Source organism: Malaclemys terrapin, chromosome 1 (genome assembly GCF_027887155.1).
Source record: "Malaclemys terrapin pileata isolate rMalTer1 chromosome 1, rMalTer1.hap1, whole genome shotgun sequence".
NCBI classification, from domain to species: Eukaryota; Metazoa; Chordata; order Testudines; family Emydidae; genus Malaclemys; species Malaclemys terrapin.
The window spans coordinates 309,297,386-309,313,375 of NC_071505.1; the positions used below are offsets into that span (position 1 = coordinate 309,297,386).

General features: G+C 41.2%; 1 protein-coding gene across 2 annotated transcripts in view; it reads left to right on the forward strand.

Annotated features, from left to right (window-relative positions):
• The window catches only part of ATP8A2 (ATPase phospholipid transporting 8A2), a 633,600-nt gene that overhangs the window by 205,758 nt on the left and 411,852 nt on the right, over nucleotides 1–15,990 (forward strand). The gene's annotated exons all lie outside the window — the stretch shown is intronic.

Sequence of the window (15,990 nt, forward strand, 5' to 3'; positions counted from 1 at the left end):
GGTGTACTAAGCTGTGTGTCTGTGGTCTTTCATCATAGAGCTGTAGAATTATTTCACTAAACTATCAAAACATGGAGATCATGATCATTGGCTCATTATGTCAGTAGTTTTGCTTTTTACTTAGATACTGACTGCATTGATCTAGGTTGATATTAGGAAAAACTATTTCACTAGGAGGGTAGTGAAGCACTGGAATGGGTTACCTAGGGAGGTGGTGGAATCTCCATCCTTAGAAGTTTGTAGGGCCTGGCTTGAGAAAGTCCTGGCTGGGATGATTTAGTTGGGATTGGTCCTGCTTTGAGCAGGGGGTTGGACTAGGTGACCTCCTGAGGTCCCTTCCAACCCTAATCTTCTGAGATTCTATGATTCAACAGATCAGTAGGAACAGGGCTGGGCTTTAAATAACATTTATTGTGCACACCTCAATTCCACTAGGAGTAGCCTTCCTGCTAAGGGAAAACAAGTTAATCAAAATGTTTCTTGTTCTCTTAAAGCTGTATCTGACGTTAGATGTTTTGGGCAACATCTAAGATGGTTGGAAATAGATGGGGCAAATACACATATGTAAATTCACTGTGTGGTGTATATAATTTTGAGATGTAAGCAACATTAAAAGAGCATTGTAGTTGTTCATGTCGTCAGTACTTGGCCCATGCATAGTGAATGGAATTTTCCTCCAGTAGTACCCGAATAATTTGTTATGTGCTGAGGTGATCCACAGATCTTGTCTTCTTATGAAATGATGATGCCTGTGCTTTCTCGCCAATTCCAAAAGCAGCTCACGTGTGGCTTGAACATCAGCATTGGTTCTTGCTATTGCCACACAGCTCATGAGAGCACCTCCAAAAGGAGCCAGCTGGGAGAGATGTACAGATCTCTAATAGAGACTATGTCTACACTTATGGTGGCATGAAGAGTACGTACACTGCATGCCCCCCAGCTTGAGTGTGAATAACAGTGTAGATGGAGAGGCACTGTTTAGGTGAGTAAAGACATGACAGAGCCTTAGGGTATGTACCCTACATGGCTCTCTACACAACGAAGCAGTGCAGCCTATGTCTACTCTGCTATTTTTAGCAGTTTAATGTCCTGCCGGCAGCGAAAGTCTTTCCCTGCTGCCTCCCCCCTGCCCAAGCCTTTCACTGCTGCATGTTGCTACACTGCAGGGTGGATGGAACCTGTTTTTCATTGTGGTGTATAGCTACATGTATCCTACATCATGGGCAACGGGTGAAGCTTCCCCTTGGGGAGGCTAGCCCCTTGCTGTGCCTTTTCTGGCCAAGGCCCCGCCCATGCCCACTGCTCTCAGCCCCCTCCACAGCCCCTGCCGGGGCAAGGAGGGGTTGAGAGTTCAGTCTGGGCCACAAGTGGGAGGCTGAGAGCTCAGCCCTGGCCGGGGTTGAGCTCTCAGCCCCAGCTGGGACCATGACGGAGCTCTCGGCCCTGGCCAGAGCTCTGAGCACAGAGCATCTTCCCCCATCCCCTCCCAGCTGGGCGGTGCAGTGTTGGAGCTCCAAGCCTGGAGCCCCTCCCCTATTCTGCTCCTTCCCCTGTGGTTTCACTCCTGTTCCACTCCCACTCCACCTCTTCCCCCTGAAGCCCCGCCCCCTCACTCCTTTCCACCCCCCTCCTGCCCCAGCTGTGGCCCCGAGCCCAGGAAAGCTCTGTGCCCCTGCCTCGGCCCTGGCAGGGAGCAAGGGCTCCCCCCATCCGTGGGGCCGTTGTAGAGGGAGATTTTTCTGGGGGCCCCCCAAATTGACCAGAGCCCCTGGGCATGGGCCCATTAGGCCTATGTAGTAATCTGCCACAGCTCCCCATCCTCCCCATTACACGCCGCCCATGTCCTACATGCTACCAGGGTAGACAAAGCCAGAGAGATGGTCTCATTCCCTCCTACACTTTTATTGCTTTGTAACTTTGGGAATGGGTAATTCATCCTGTCTGACTGCATGGCAGAGATGTGAAGCTTGCATTTGCTTGCGTGTACCAGAATAATTATTTGATTTCTGAGGGATTGGCAGGTAGGGTAAGGTGATTAGAAGGGGGAGACTTGTAGCAAAAAGGTCATCTTATCTGTCGCAAGGGCTGTTGCTATGTGGTTTATGTTATAATCCTCCTCCATCCATGTGACTGCATTGTATTCAGGTCAGACTCGGTAAATCCTTTTATACAGCTGTGCCAACCTGTGGCCCAATGCTGCCTTATAGGGTACAAATAATTCCCATTGCTGACAAAGGATGAGGCCCCTGATGGAGAAAAGGCTTTGTCTGAATTCTGCAGTTGCTTCTGTTGATATCAGAGTGCATTATATTACCTTGTCATCACTAATATATGGGTTACAGGTATAAAGATCACATATGTTTTTATCATGTCTTCTGGTTACATTATCTTTTCTGGTAAAATATCTCTAGTGGGGAGCATTGTGCCCTGTCTGACCGCAAAATTAGGGGGTGTAATGTTTGAATCATCCTGTCTATACAAGAAAAAAGAATTTACATTGTTTTGATTTTATTTCTTTATTAAATCCATAGAATGTGCCCATTCTAGACTCAATGTACATATACAATTAATTATTTATGTAGAGACAAAAAGATTCAAATCAGCACAGTGTCAACCTATAAGACTCCCAACCCATCAAAATTACAGACAAAACTCCTAGGCCCTTTGAGTACTCTGTTTCTTTTTCATTGGAAATAAATGGTTCACTGTCTTGGCTTTTCCATTGACTAACTGAAAATGATGACTGTAGAGGGATTGACAGCTGGGGTTCAGTCCAGAGAAGGGAGGGGGACACATCTGGAAGAAATAACAGTTGTATGCCTCCTTGATATAGGGTGTTTCGCCAGATTTGATAGTAAACTGTACAATCCAGGGTTGCGAGAAAGTCTTCAACGTTTTAACTTTTGTTTCTGAAAAAATCTTTAACCCTGGTGAGATAAAAGAGGTTTGGCTTTTTTCATTTTTTTTTTTTTTAAACTTCTGTGTTACTCTGAAGTAGTTACATGAACAATACAGAAATTTGGAAGTTGTTTATCTTAGAAACATGAGTCTCTAATTTCAAGCTTTTTAAGTATTCTGTATGCTAAAAGTGATAAGACCATTAAAGTTTTTGTCATGTCTTTTGAAAGTAGTAAGAATGTTCATAGCTCTCTCTACAAGCCTGAAGGAGAAATGGGAGGAGTCACTGATGACTGGAGAGAGATGCATGTTTAGAATCAACTGTCACTGGATTTGAAGAGGGCAGTGAGTGGAGTTCTTAACTATCACGGAAGTTGGCTTGCTAGCACCTAGAGACTTCTGGAAGGTAGACAGGGTATCTGATAATATGGTTCTTGATAAGATTGGCAAACAACTCTTTCACAGTGTTGAATTCACTAGGTGGCTGTTTCTCATTCTAACTGCTGTAAATCTGAAAGCTACTGAACAATAATGCCAAGAAGTGATTAGTATGGTTTAGTATATGCATTAGTATGACTCAGCCTGTCTACAGCTGAACGAAATGTAGGAAACAAGTAACTGAATAGACTGAAGTAATGAAAGTAGATAATTCTTCTGAAGTAAAATATAAATTTTATCAAGAGTTGGTAAGTAGCACGAAAGAGAGAGGATTTGTGCTCATCTCAAAAAGTGCAGAAAACAGATCCCTTTGGATTCATCAAGATCAAATATGCCATTGAATAAAACAGTTTATTCAAGTGGAAGCACAGAACTGTGATAAGCTGGATGATCCTGCAAATTACAACACAATATGGTCCCAGGAGAAAGTCCAGGATACAAACCATAACACATTTAAAACCACCTTCATCAAACAAGGACACTCCACCAGAGAAGTAGATTGCATCATGGAACAGGCTATCCAGATACCTCCAGAAAACCTGCTTCAATACCGGAAAAATAAATCCTCCGACCACACACCCCTGGTTGTCACTTGACACCCCACGCCAGAACCCATGAGGGTCTCATTAAAAAGTGGTTTCCCCAGGAATTGAAATTAGGGGAGGTGTCCAAATTTACAGGGGTGTGTGTGTCAGGACCGATGAGATATATAAAAGAGATATGAATAAAGTAAATGTTTTGTTAGGATAATGCAAATTTAACATAAGGATAATGCAAATTACACCAAAACACATAACAGGTCTAGATTGCTAAAAAAATATAAATTAAAAAAAATGTATTTAATTTAAATTGACTTTTGAAAAGTAAGCCATCATGAGATAAGAGGGAAGTCCTCTCATGGATCAGTAACTGGTTAAAAGATGGGAAACAAAGGGTAGGAATAAATTATCAGTTTTCAGAATGGAGCGAGATAAATAGTGGTATCCCTGAGGGGTTGGTACTGGAACCATTACTGTTCAACATACTCATAAATGATCTGGAAAAATGGGTAAACAGTGAGGTGGCAAAATTTGCAGATGATACAAAACTATTCAAGATAGTTAAGTCCCAGGCAGACTGCAAAGAGTTACAAAGGGATCTCACAAAACTGGGTGACTGGGCAACAAAAATGGTAGATGAAATTCAATGTTGATAAATGCAAAGTAATGCACATTGGAAAACAATCTCAACTATACATACAAAATGAAGGAGTCTGAATTAGCTGTTAACACTCAAGAAAGAGATCTTGGAGTCATTGTGGATAGTTCTCTGAAAACATCCCCTCAATGTGCAGCGGCCATCAATGATTCTCAACATTCTGTTTGCTTTTTTAAAAAGAACAGGAGTACTGTGGCACCTTAGAGACTAACAAATTTATTAGAGCATAAGCTTTTGTGGGCTACAGCCCACTTCATTGGATGTAGCCCACGAAAGCTTATGCTCAAATAAATTTGTTAGTCTCTAAGGTGCTACAAGTATTCCTGTTCTTTTTGCGGATACAGATTAACACGGCTGCTACTCTGAAACCTTTGCTTTTTTAAGAAAGGGATCGATAATAAGACAGAAAATATCATATTGCCTCTATATAAATCCATGGTACGTGTACACCTTGAATACTGTGTGCAGATCTGGTCACCCCATCCCAAAAAAGATATATTGGAAATGGAAACAGTACAGAGATGGGCAACTAAAATGATTAGGGGTATGAAACAGGAGGAAAAATTAAAATGACTGGGAATTTTCAGCTTAGAAAAGAGACGACTAAGGGGGGATATGATAGAGGTCTATAAAATCTTGACTGGTGTGAAGAAAGTGAATAAGGAAATGTTATTTAATCCTTCACATAACACAAGAACTAGCTGTCACCCAATGAAATTAATAGGCAGCAGGGTTTTTTTTAAAAAAAGGAAGTACGTCTTCACACAACATAAAGTCAACTCGTGGAACTCTTTGCCAGGAGATGCTGTGAAGACCAAAACTATAACAGGATTAAAAAAAGAACTAGATAAATTCCTGGAGAATAGGTCCATCAGTGGCTATTAGTCAGGATGGGGAGGGATACAACACCATGCTCTGAGTGTCCCTAGCCTGTTTGCCAGAAGCTGGGAATGAGCAACAGGGGATGGATCACTTGATGATTACCTGTTCTGTTCATTCCCTCTGAAGCACCTGGCCTTGACCGCTGTTGGAAGACAGGATACTGGGCTATATGGACGATTGGTCTGACCCAGTATGACCATTCTTATGTGAAAATTAATTATAATAATAAAAATGTTTAGTACAGAAACTCCCCAACATAATGACCTCTCAAGATAGCAAAAATGTGAGATAACAACCTTGGCAAATAATGCATTTTAAAAATCTTGGCCTACTAGGAAACATATTTATATAAGTTTCCATTCCCAGTCACAAATCTAGCATATTGGAGCAAAGTCACTAAAATATAGTCCAAAAAACAAATGTTTTTTTAACATGCCCCTCACTTTTTCCCTCCACTGCACCCCACTCACCGAGGTTGTCCTTGGTCAGTGGAGACTCAGAGTTCAGAGGTGCTGTCATGTGAGTATACCTCCCAGGTGGGGGGCAAGAAGGCACCTGGCTCGTTCCTCCAGCTGCTCACTGTTCGCTCTGGCCACGGCTGTTCGTTGTGCCACCGTTCACTCCACCACTCTGTTTGCCAATGGCCCTGCGCAGTCATCTTCTGCTGCCACCTGCCACTGTGACCTCTGCTAGTTGGTCTCTTGAGGTTCCACCCAGCTCTCAGTGATTTCAGCTGAGCTCTCAGTGGGGGAACCTCACTGCTAGTGCAGTCTGGGCTGTCTTTTACACAAAAACACTGTCCCCACAGGAACACTGTCCCCACAGCAGGACTAAGCACTTAGACCTGATTATCAGTGATTTCAGCTGCAGTGGTCACTTAACAGAACAAAAGACTATCTATGGAGCCTAATCAGCTCTGTCTTTAAACAGTGGAGAGGGACAGGTCGCCACCCTCTCTCTTGATGCCATCAATCAGCACAGGCTAAGTATAGTTCTATTGCCCTTTACTCATACAATAAGAACAACAACATTTCATTCCCCCCCCACCCCGCATTCAAGTGATTTGTAACCCAACCCCAGCCAAAATCTATCACTTGGGCAACACAGCTCTGTTTGCTGGATACCTAGGTAGATTAGGTGTGAATGTAAATACAATCTGGTCCTGAAGCCTTTCCCCCCAGCTCATCATCAGCTGTCAGGGAGAGCTCATTTAGACTTTGCTTACAAATCATCATTTGAAATTATTAGGTTGGCCAACATCACCGAAATGAATGCACTGACATTGTCATCAAAAACAACACCCGTATAAGGAAGCTAGTCTATGTTCATACTTTTCAAATCTATTCTACTTTCAGGTTTCAGAGTAGCAGCCGTGTTAGTCTGTATCCGCAAAAAGAACAGGAGTACTTGTGGCACCTTAGAGACTAACAAATTTATTTGAGCATAAGCTTTTGTGGGCTACAGCCCACTTCTTCGGATGCATAGAATGGAACATATGTTGAGGAGATATATATATACACAGGCTAGCTCTACACTACCCGCCTGAATCGGCGGGTAGAAATCGACCTCTCGGGGATCGATTTATCGCGTCCCATCGGGACGCGACAATCGATCCCCGAATCGACGCTCTTACTCCACCAGCGGAGGTGGGAGTAAGCGCCGTCGACGGGAAGCCGCAGAGGTCGATTTTGCCGCCGTCCTCACAGCGGGGTAAGTCGGCTGCGATACGTCGAATTCAGCTATGCTATTCACGTAGCTGAATTTGCGTATCTTAAATTGACCCCCCCCCTGTAGTGTAGATGTAGCCACATACAGAGAGCATGAAAAGGTGGGAGTTATCTTACCAACTCTGAGAGGCCAATTAAGTAAGAGAAAAAAACTTTCAGATACACATATTTTATCATACACTGTATATGCTTTTAAAGTGTGTATTAATGTTTCAATTTCAATTCAAATTTCCAAACAGTCACTAAATTGGCATGTTTCAGAGTAGCAGCCGTGTTAGTCTGTATGCGCAAAAAGAACAGGAGTACTTTTGGCACTTTAGAGACTAACAAATGTATTTGAGCATAAGCTTTCGTGGGCCCACTTCATCAGATGCATATAGTGAGGATATATATACATACAGAAAACATGAAAAGTGGGCGTTGCCCAACCAATTCTAAGAGGCTAATTAATTAAGATGCGCTATTGTCAGCAGGAGAAAAAAAAATTTTTAGTGATAATCAAGATAGCCCATTTAAGACCGTTTAACAAGAAGCTGTGAGGTTACTTAACATGGGGAAATAGATTCAATGTGTGTAATGACTCAGCCATTCCCAGTATCTATTTAAGCCTAAGTTGATTGTATCTAGTTTGCATATTAATTCAAGTTCAGCAGTTTCTAGTTGGAGTCTATTTTCGAAGCTTTTCTGTTGCAAAATTGCCACCTTTAAATCTGTTACTGAATGGCCAGAGAGGTTGAAGTGTTCTCCTACTGGTTTTTGAATGTTATGATTCCTGATGTCAGATTTGTGTACATTTATTCTTTTGCGTAGAGACTGTCCGGTTTGGCCAATGTACATGGCAGAGGGGCATTACTTGCACATGATGGCATATATCACATTGGTAGATGTACAGGTGAACGAGCCCCTGATGGCATGGCTGGTGTGATTGGGTTCTATTATGGTGTCACTTGAATAGATATGTGGACAGAGTTGGCATCGGGCTTTGTTGCAAGGATAGGTTCCTGGGTTAGTGTTTTTGTTCTGCGGTGTGTGGTTGCTGGTGAGTATTTGCTTCAGGTTGGAGGGCTGTCTGTAAGCGAGGACAGGCCTGTCTCCCAAGATCTGGGAGAGTGAGGGATCATCTTTCAGGATAGGTTGTAGATCTCTGATGATGCGCTGGAGAGGATTTAGTTGGGGGCTGAAGGTAACGGCTAGTGGCATTCTGTTATTTTCTATGTTGGGCCTGTCTTGTAGTAGGTGACTTCTGGGTACTCTTCTGGCTCCGTCAATCTGTTTTTTCACTTCAGCAGGTGGGTATTGTAGTTTTAAGAATGCTTCATAGAGATCTTGTAGGTGTTTGTCTCTGTCTGAGGGATTGGAGCAAATGCGGTTGTATCTTAGAGCTTGGCTGTAGACAATGGATCGTGTGGTGTGTCCTGGATGGAAGCTGGAGGCATGTAGGTAAGTATAGCAGTCAGTAGGTTTCCGGTATAGGGTGGTGTTTATGTGACCATCGCTTATTAGCACAGTAGTGTCAAGGAAATGGACCGCTTGTGTGGATTGGTCTAGGCTGAGGTTGATGGTGGAATGGAAATTGTTGAAATCATGGTGGAATTACTCAAGGGCTTCTTTTCCATGGGTCCAGATGATGAAGATGTCATCAATGTAGCGCAAGTAGAGTAGGGGCATTAGGGGATGAGAGCTAAGGAAGCGTTGCTCTAAGTCAGCCATAAAAATGTTGGCATACTATGGGGCCATGCGGGTACCCATAGCAGTGCCGCTGACTTGAAGGTATATATTGTCCCCAAATGTGAAATAGTTGTGGGTGAGGACAAAGTCGCAAAGTTCACAGAACTGGGGGGGGGTGTTGGGGAAATTTGAGGGGGTGTAGGGAAATCACTGGTTACAACCCATACTCAGTGGGGACCACATCCTGCAAGAAATCTTTCCTGAACCCCTTCTTCTGGCCTTCAGACAACCCCCAACCTTGCCAAGGTCATCATCAGAAGCACAGACAATAGACCAGGACACCTAAGTTCCTTCTAAACTGTGCAGCCGCGCAACAGGCTATCAAGGGAGAGGCTATCAAGGGAGAGGTGCACCCGGCCTAGCCCAGCCCTGCTGGAGCTGCTGCAGCCGGGGAGAGACGACTCTCCTAGCCCCGAGCTGCTGTGGCGAGAGAGGGCTGGGGGGAGTTGTCTCTTCCTGCCACAGCTCCTGGGCAGCCTGCACCCCAAACCCCTCATCCTCGGCCCCACCCCAGAGCCTTCACCCCCAGCTAGAGCCCTCACCCCCCTGCACCCCAACCCTCTGCCCCACCCCTGAACCCCCTCCTGCATCCAACCCACACCCCAATAACAAAATTTATTCTGCACATGGATGTAAAAAATTAGAGGGAACACTGCAGGACACACCAACTCAAAGCAGCACCAGCCCTTGCCATGACAACAGATGTGAAACCTGCAGACATATCTCCACTGCTATGATTATCTATACCCCCCAAAACACAGCTTTCAAGATCAATGGCTCCTTCACTGACCTATCACAACATGGGTTGTACCTCATCCAGTGCACTAACTGTCCCAATAACTATGTGGGTGAAACCAGACAATTACTATGCTCTTGAATGAACTCACACAGAAAAATGATAAAAGACAAAAACACCATCTCACCCATGGGCGAACGTTTTCACAAACTGATCACTCCTTATCTGATCTTTCTGTCCTTGTCCTCAAAGGAAATCTGCACAACCCTTCCAAAAGATGAGCCTGGAGCTTAAATTCATAACTCTGCTAGACACCAAAAATCATGGACTTAATAAAGACACTGGATTTATGGCTCATTACAACAATCTATAACCCACTATAACCCTCCTTTGTCCTATGACAGTCAAGGTCTTAACTGCCCACTTCACCTTCAATGGTCTCTTGCAACATGTGTGAACTCCTTATCTATCCTGCCTTGTATTTAGCTGTGACACTTTGAGTACCTTTCCCAGACTTGAAGAGCTCTGTGTAAGCTCAAAAGCGTGTCTCTTTCACCAACAGAAGTTGGTCCAATAAAAAGATATTACCTCACCTACCTTGTTCTGAAAATTAACCATTTTCAATGCTGTTGTCCTCAGTGAAACATAAACGTAATGATAATTAAAGGCCTCTGTCCCAAGTCTTCTAGCAACTCTTCATCAGCAGCTTTATTGAAGAGCAGTCTCTGTTCATTTTTAAAAAATGGCTGTGGCAATGCTATAAACAACTTGAAAGACTTGAGCTTGTTGAGAAAGCTTCAGACTTCTTTTAATGTAGCCTGTAATGTGTCACAAAACCAGCAATTTAAAGGAATGGCTGAAACACTTCATCCTGGAAGGATAGACCAATTTAAACTTATGGGCCCACTGCTGAGTGCTGCAAGTGAAGAAATGTGGGGGAGGAGGAAGAATTAAAAGAATCAACATTCATGCAGAATAGTTGGTCAGGCATGAGACTGTTACCAAATAATGGCTATAGGAATCTGTATAGGGAATGTTGCATTCCTTCTTATTGATATTTATTCTGTGTCTGAAAAGAAAAATGCAGACTCTTTTGTGTCCAAGTTGTTGAAAATGTGATTCAAGCATGCAGAGAAAGGTATGGCAAAGAGGTTTTCCCCATTTGCTTGGACAATGGAAAATAAAATAAAAAAGGGTGGGAACTTCTTGGACACAAATATTTGTAAATTTCTGGGATGAAATCTTGGCTCCATTGAAGTCAGTGGGACTTGTGCCATGGACTTCAGTGGAGCCAGGATTTCACCCCTGATATGGGTGTTGAGCACTATTTATTTAAGCCATGAAAAAGGAGTATCAACTAACAGTTGTAACACCAATTTTGGAAGCTGAAAGAAATTTCTGAAAAAGGAGGATTGATATCCCATCTTCTTGAAACAATCAAGGGCACTCTCAGGAAAATTGTGAATCTTCATTTGCATCCCACTACCCATAAAATGTTACATTTACGCTATGCACAAGGAGAATTTTGATCAAAACATTGCACACATTTTACACAAATAGAGACTTTTGGAAAGGCACAAAAATTACAAAAGCAGTTGAAGGAGATTTCAAAGGAATTTGACAGATTACAGGCTGATGCCACTGCTACAGCAGTCTCTGTGGAATGCTGGGTTGATGTAATTAACAACATGAACTGGAGCCACACAAGGACAACATTTAAAAAAAAAAGTATTCAGAAAAGCTATGGAACTTTCCTGTTACTTAACCAACATGACTGATGCCAAATACAAAGGTCATGAGTCTGGCCCACAGTAGAAAAGAAGAGTCTGAAATCTAGCTGATGAGATGTGTTGAGTTCCCCTCCATCTCTTTTACCCTGTAAAACTAAAGATACAGACCTGTATCCCAAATCTGTGTTTGTCAAGGAGGTTACATCACAGTTTGTTACTTTAAAATAGTAGTAAATCCTAGCATTAAAATCACAAAAAGCAAGATAATTTAATTCAGAATTTGTCACGTTGTATAAGTTCTGCACTCCTTTCTAGCCAGGTCACTGACAATACGACTTGATGGTAGTGGATTGGTTTGTTCAGAACTTCATAACAGTCTGCGCTGAAAAGCTAAATTGATAAATCTGTATTGCTGTTTAAGGGCAAAAACAAGCACTGTAGGCCTAACTAGTTAATAGACCAGGGACTTGATGATTGTGTTCTTGTTTTACATACAGAATTTGGAAGCATTTCATTTGCACAACGTGCGTCTTTCTGTGTTTGAGAAAGAGAAACATGCTTTCAGATTTTATCACTTTTTTGTTTTATTTAATAGAACCTTTGTGGGGTTTGTCTTACCTAGGTGTGTTTTCCTTTGCCCCAGGGAAAAGAAGCAATTTCCCCCCTAATTTTATCCATTTATAAATATCAATTGATATAAATTTATCAATTAAAAAATTTGGGCAATCTTGAGGTCATATTGGATCCTCTGCTGCTTTTTATTCCATCTACATTTGGGAAGGAGACTTAAGTGCTGGAACTACGGTGCTGGGGGTGCTGCTGTACCCACTGGCTTGAAGTGGTTTCCATTATATACAGGGTTTACAGTTTGGTTCAATGGCTCTGCACCCCCACTATACAAATTGTTCCAGCACCCCTGAAAGGAGTTTGCAACCTTTTTTCAGTTGTAGATATCCACAGTGGTATTCTTGCCTCTATCACCTGGAGATTGGAGTGCTATAATGCACTCTATACCTGAAAACTACTTGGAAACTGTAGTTAGTGCAATTGCAATTTAAATGGTATCATTCTGTAGGGTGCAAAGATACTGGTGATGAGTATTGTACTGTACAAGTACCCAGACATACTGTCATCCCCCCTTCCACTGATCTGTCATGACATGAGTTTGTTGACCTTACATACGACCTGCGGTGGCTGTTTTGCTTAAAGGTTATTGAGTATTTTGGGGAAGGTGTCTGGGGAGCGCTATTGTTTTGTAAATTATACGGAAATAAATCTGGAAATAAAATTAGAGAAGATCACCATAAATGTCAGTGTTTATGCCAGTTTTTTGGCTATCGTAAATCCTCTATTTATATTACTCTTGATCATTAGTTTGTGATGAATTAAAATATTAGAAGATAAAAGATAAACCATTGTACGGTGCACTGATGTTCCCGTAGCCCACCCAGTTATCTCAGATGCCAGCGGAAGTTTGGAAAACCACAGTGTCTGACTTCAGCCCATTGAAAGAAGCTGTGAGTTTTTGGCTCTCGACATACAGTAGATTGCCCTGGTAGCTGTGATCTTGGTTAAGAACTTGATCTTGCAAAATGCTGAATGACCCATTGAATTTGAGGACTCGCATAAGGTAAACACTTTGCAGAATCCAGTCCTAGGTGATTAAGCCTAGGGAAAAAAAAAAATCACTTGGAGAGGTTAAATTCACAGCAAGATGATTTCAGAGAGCCTGCGTATCTTCTGCTGGTTTCAGCCAGTTATGCAAGTGCACACTGTCACGAGCTTTAAAAATGTACATGGACAAAGAGACTACTATGATTTTAAAGGTGTGAAAGGTCAGTGCCTTCATCCTTTGTGCTTTTCTTTCCCCTAGACTTGCTGCTTTAAAATAGTTCTTTATAATTACAAATTTTAGCTGATGTGATTAACCTCTACCTTTTCCTGGCCTGTAACTTTAGATAAATCAGACTTAGAAATGACAAACTAAATCTTCAGCCATAGATGTCTTCAGTCTAGATCCTAAGAATGGGGTTGTAATAGCTCTCCAAGTGATTAAAGTATGGAGGATGATAGTCACTTCTGTCAAACATTCACTATGATTAGTGAAGAATTTTGTTCAGAGACCCTACTCATTAGTATTCTCAGAGTATTTAAGCATTAAGTGCTAGTTTTATACTTCGAAGAAACCACAAAATGTACCCCCCTGTTGACACTTTTAAAGCAAGGAATATTCCTCAGTAAGAATCTGCTTAATGAGAGCAGGCATTTTCTACTAACCAGCTTGAAATCTTCAGCTAAAACAGTATGTTAATCTAATATTTTATATTATTCCTATTTTGCTTGCTTAGAATTTCTTGTAAATGCAAAAATGCTTTTGCAAAGAGACAGGATACAGGGTTCAGTTTTCCACTGTTGTCCTCAGATGTCACATATAATAAACAGGTGCTTCATATTCAATGGATTTTATGTAGGGCTGTCGATTAATCGCAGTTAACTCATGCGATTAACTCAAAAAAATTAATCACGATTAAAAAAATTAATCGCAATTAATCACAGTTTTAATCACATTGTTAAAAAAAAGAATACCGACTGAAATTTATGAAATATTTTGGATGTTTTTCTACATTTTCAAATATATTGATTTCAATTACAACACAGAAAACAAAGTGTACAGTACTCACTTTATATTATTTTTATTACAAATATTTGCACTGTAAAAATGAAAATCAAAAGAAATAATATTTTTCAATTCACCTCATACAAGTACCATAGTGCAATCTCTTAATCATGAAAGCGCAACTTAGAAAAGTAGGGGTTTTTTGTTACATAACTTCACTCAAAACAAAACAATGTAAAACTTTAGAGCCTACAAGTCCACTCAGTCTTACTTCTTGTTCACCCAATTGCTAATCCAACCAAGTTTGTTTACATTTAAAGGAGATAATGCCGCCCTCTTCTTATTTACAGTGAACAGGCATTCACATGGCACTTTTGTAGCTGGCATTGCAAGGTATTTATGTGCCAGATAAGCTGAACATTTGTATGCCCCTTCATGCTTTGGCCACCATTCCAGAGGACATACTTCCAGGATGATGACACTTGTTTAAAAAAAAAGCGTTAATTAAATTTGTGACTGAACTCCGTTAGGGACAATTGTATGTCTCCTGCTCTGTGTTTTACCCACATTCTGCCATATATTTCATGTCATAGCTGTCTCTGCTGATGACCCAGCATGTTGTTCGTTTTAATAACATTTTCACTGCAGATTTGACAAAACACAAAGAAGGTACCAATGTGAGATTTCTAAAGATAGCTACAGAACTTGACCCAAGATTTAAGAATCTGAAGTGCCTTCCAAAATTTGATCAGGACGGATTGTGAAGCATGCTGTCAGAAGTCTTAAAAGAGCAACACTCCAATGCGGAAACTACAGAACCTGAACCACCAAAAAAGAAAATCAACCTTCTGCTGGTGGCATCTGACTCAGATGATGAAAATGAACATGCGTTGGTCTGCACTGCTTTTGGATTGTTATCGAGCAGAACCTGTCATCCGAATGGACGCATGACCTCTGGAATGGAGCATGAAGGGACATATGAATCTTTAGTGCCTCTGACACGTAAATAACTTGCAACGTCGGCTACAACAGGGCCATGAGAATGCCTGTTCTCTCTTTCAGGTGACATTGTAATTAAGAAGTGAGCAGCATTATCTCCTGCAAATGTAAACAAGCTTGTTTGTCTGGCTGAACAAGAAGTAGGACTGAGCGGACTTGTAGGCTCTAAAGTTTTACATTGTTTTATTTTTGAATGCAGCTATTTTTTGTATATAATTCTACATTTGTAAGTTCAACTTTCATGATAAAGAGTACTTGTATTAAGTGAATTGAAAAATACTATCTTATTTTTACAGTGCAAGTATTTATAATAAAAAATAAATATAAAGTAAGTACTGTACACTTTGTATTCTGTGTTATAATTGAAATCAATATATTTGAAAATATGGAAAACATCCACAAATATTTATATAAATAGTACTCTATTATTGTTTAACAGCGCGATTAATCGTGCTTAATTTTTTTAATCACTTGACAGTCCTGATTTTATATATAGCAGATTTTGGATGGTTATGAAATCCAGCTATGTAGTGATGCATAGAGGAAAAAGTGATACAGGAGCATCAGACATCTTTCATAAACACCAGAACTAATGGGAACCCTGAAAACATTAAGGGCATACAGTGAGATAAACTTAGAAAGATCCATAGCTTGTCAGACAACCAAAGAACTTGTTGATTTATAACTGCTGGCCTCCTAAGTGAAGAAAATTGGTGATTACATGGTACGTCATGAATGTATGCCATGAGAAATATCTAATATCTTTGGTGGTTGTGGTGCTTGAACTCCGATAACAAGCTTCTCCATCATAACAAGCTAGCAAGTTTATTGTTGCAGAGCTACTGAAGCAGTATATCAAAGAAGTTATCATTACATCAGAGGCTTAAGTCAGTTGAATTTCTTCATCAATAAGGTTTATTCTGTGGTCAAGTTTCTAAGGGCAGCTATCAGTGAGTTAGGTTCATTATACATTAAACTTTTCCAATGACCTGGTTCTATTTTTAATCAAGCAGGGCTACTAAAATGCATCCAATACAA